The following is a 3,597-nucleotide window of genomic DNA, read 5'->3' on the forward strand; positions in this document are numbered from 1 at the left end:
TAATGTTGTAATTGAATTTTTATTCTCTTAATTTATTATTATTATTATTGAGACACTGTCTCAATATATAGCCCTGCCTGTCCTGGAACTCACTATGAAGCCTTGAACTCACAGAGATCCACTTCCCTCTGCCTCCTGAGTGCTGGGACTAAAGGCCTGCTCCACTACACCTTACTGTAACTGAATTTTTAATTCACTTAAACACCTTGAGATCAGAAACTTAACATCACACCTCAGTTTTTAAAATTTTGTCTTATTACTTATCTAATGAACCCACGCCCACAGTGACACACTTCCTCCAACAAGGCCATACCTACTCCAACAAGGCCATACCTCCTAATAGTGCAATTCCTTGGGCTAAGCATATTCAAACCACCACATTCCACTCCCTGGCCCCCAATGGATTGTTCAAACACATAAGTCTATGGGAGCCATACCCAGCCAAAGCATAATGCAAAATACACAGTCCAGCTTCAAAAGTCCCATAGTCTATAGCAGTCTCAACAATGTTAAAAGTTCAAAGTCTGAGATTCATGCAATCTCTTAACTGTAATCCCCTAAAAAATCAAAATTAAAAAGCAGATCAAATTATACCTCCAACATCATAGAATATACCTTAAATTCCAAATCATCATGATGAGGAAATACTAAACCAAAGTAAGACAGAAAACCAGCTGGGAAAACTCCAAACTCAGTATCTCCATGTTTGATGTCCAACTCCTTTCATCTTTATTGACTACAACATAATTCTTTCTTTTTGGCTGATTCCAATCCCTGTTAGCAGATTTCCTTTGGAGGTTTCCCACAGCTCTGGTATCTTGAACATTTTGGGGTCACCAAGGCAATTTCAATGTTAGAGATTCTTGTTCAAATGTCTGGGATCCACATAAGATCTTCTGGGCTCTTCCAAAGGACTTGCGTCACTTCTCCAGCTCTGCCCTCTGTAGCACTCTAAGCTCTGGTTGACTCTACTCCACTGCTGCTGCTGTTGGTGGTGATCCTCCCATGGTACTGACATCTCCAGGATGCTGGGATCTTCCACTGAAACTAGGCTTCACCAATAGCCTCTCATAGGCTCCCTTCATGGTGCCAAACCTCAACTTCTTTGCATGACCCCTTCAGTCTTGGGCCATCAACTGCAACTGAAGCTACACCTTCACCAATGGCCTTTCCTGGCCTCTCACTGTGCCAAGCCTCAGCTGCTCTCCATGACCCCTTCATGCCTCTGTCTCCTGGGACTAAAGGCATGTACTACCATGCCTAGGCCTAAGCTTTTCAGGGCCACTATACATCAAGATCTGGACCAAAAGCCTATGTTTTCCAGCCTCAAAATCATGTGTCCTCCATTTCTGTACTATATTTCATTCTAGATTAAAATAACCAGGTAATAATGCCTACATATAACTATTCCTTGTTCAACTGCAAAAGCATAAACAATAAGCTTAGCTGGGTGGGATCTTGTTCCAAAGTCACCACTTCTTAATTCCATTTAATATCCTTGAAGATGGGATTTAATTCTATTCCACTTCCTGATGCCCTTTGATTACTTGAACCATACATTTTGTATTTTTTCTTTTTAAGGTTGCTATGCTCGATCACATGCTCTTCGTGAGAGTAAACCAGAGGACCAAGCCTATACTGGGCATTTTTGAGACTTCTTTTGTCAATGCAATTAACCTGAATCTCTTCACCTTAGCCTCAGACAGACTCTTCAGACAAGGACAAAAAGCAGCCATATTCTTCACCAAAACATCCTAAGAACCATCTCTAGGCAACAGACTAGAATTCCTCTTCTCTGAAACCCCTTGAACAAGGGCTGCACAGTTCAAATCATCTTCAGTACCAACATCTTCTATATTCCTATCAGGATGGTACACTAAGCCCCACTTAGAGCTTTCTACTGCTTTCCAAATCTAAAGTCCCCCAAATCCACATCTTTCCAAATAAAAACATGGTCAGGCCTATCTGTCTTAGTTAGGGTTTCCATTGGTATGAAGAGACTCCATGACCAAGGCAACTTTTATAAGGGACAGCATTTAATTGAGACTGGCTTACAGTTCAGAGGTTCAGTCCATTATCATTATGGCGGGAAGCTTGGCAGTCTGCAGGCATGCATACTGGAGGAGCTGAGTGTTCTACATCTTGTTCCAAAGGCAAACAGGAGAAGACTATCCCATGGGTACCTAGAAGGAGGGTCTCAAAGCCCACCCCCACAGTGACACACTTCCTCCAACAAGGCCACGCCTCCTAATAGTACCAGTTCCTGGGCCAAGCATATTCAAACCACCACATACAATCTGCATCGATCAAATCTACTCCCATTACTGCTCCAACATCCTCCCTAACCTTTTCCTCTTAACATCATTTGCTCTTCCCCCTCCCCCGGCCCGAGCCCCAGGCAGTCCCTGTGGAGCTGCCAGGATGTGCATGTGTATAGGACTGTATACCAGAGCATGGTTAGCCATGGCCCTTACGTGGGTGCTGAGCATTTGAACTCAGGGCCTCTTAGTTCAGAGCCAGGTCTCTCTCTCTCTCTCTCTCTCTCTCTCTCTCTCTCTCTCTCTCTCTCTCTCCTCTCTCTCTTTTCGAGACAGGATTTCTCTGTGGAGTCTTGGCTGTCCTCGAACTCACTTTGTAGACCAGGCTGTCCTCGAACTCAGAAATCCGCCTGCCTCTGCCTGAACCGTCTTCCCATATCCCCTTTGTGTTTCCTTTTCCTTCCTTCCTTCCTTTATTTCCTTTTTTTTTGGGATGGGGAGGGGGGTTGGTTTTTTTTTTTTTTTTTGGTTTTTTTGTTTTTTGAGACAGGCCCTCTCTGTGAGGCCCTGGCTGTCCTGGAACTTACTCTGTAGAACAGACTGGCCCCGAACTCACAGAGATCCACCCGCCTTTGCCTCCCAAGTTCAGGGACAAAAGGTGTGCCCTACCACTACCCCCCTTTGTACTTCTTTCTTTCTTTAGAATTTCTTTTTTACAATTTATGTATTTATTTTATGTATATATGAGTACACTGTAGCTGTCTTCAGACACACCAGAAGAAGGCATCAGGTCCCATTACAGATGGTTGTAAGCCACCATGTGGTTGCTGGGAATTGAACTCAGGACCTCTGGAAGAGCACTCAGGGCTCTTAACCTCTGAGCCATCTCTCCAGCCCCCTCCTTTGTAGTTCTTAAAAGTTTAAAAAAAAATTAAGGCTAGAGACATGGTTCTGTGGTTAAGAGCAATTGTTGCTCTTGCTGATGGTTGGGGTTCAGTTCCCAGCACCCACATGGTGGCTTACACTCATCTGTAACTCTAGTTTTAAGGGATCTGGTGCCCTGTCTGACCTCAGCTGGCACGAATCACACACAAGGTGCACATAAACACATGCAGACAAACGCACATAAAATAATCCACTTAGAAATATCAAAGAATGTTCTTGTATTATTTTTAATTACATATATATGTGTGTATCTGCATGTGGGTATATGCATGTGAGGGGAGGCCCCTAAGGAAGCCAAAATCATTGTATCCTTGGAACTGGAGTTATCTGCCTCTGCCTCCTGAGTGCTGGGATTTGGCTCCTGACATGTACCCCTCTCATTGCTATCCAGAAT

The sequence above is a fragment of the Mus musculus genome, chromosome 10, assembly GCF_000001635.26.
Source record: "Mus musculus strain C57BL/6J chromosome 10, GRCm38.p6 C57BL/6J".
Classification (NCBI taxonomy): domain Eukaryota; kingdom Metazoa; phylum Chordata; class Mammalia; order Rodentia; family Muridae; genus Mus; species Mus musculus.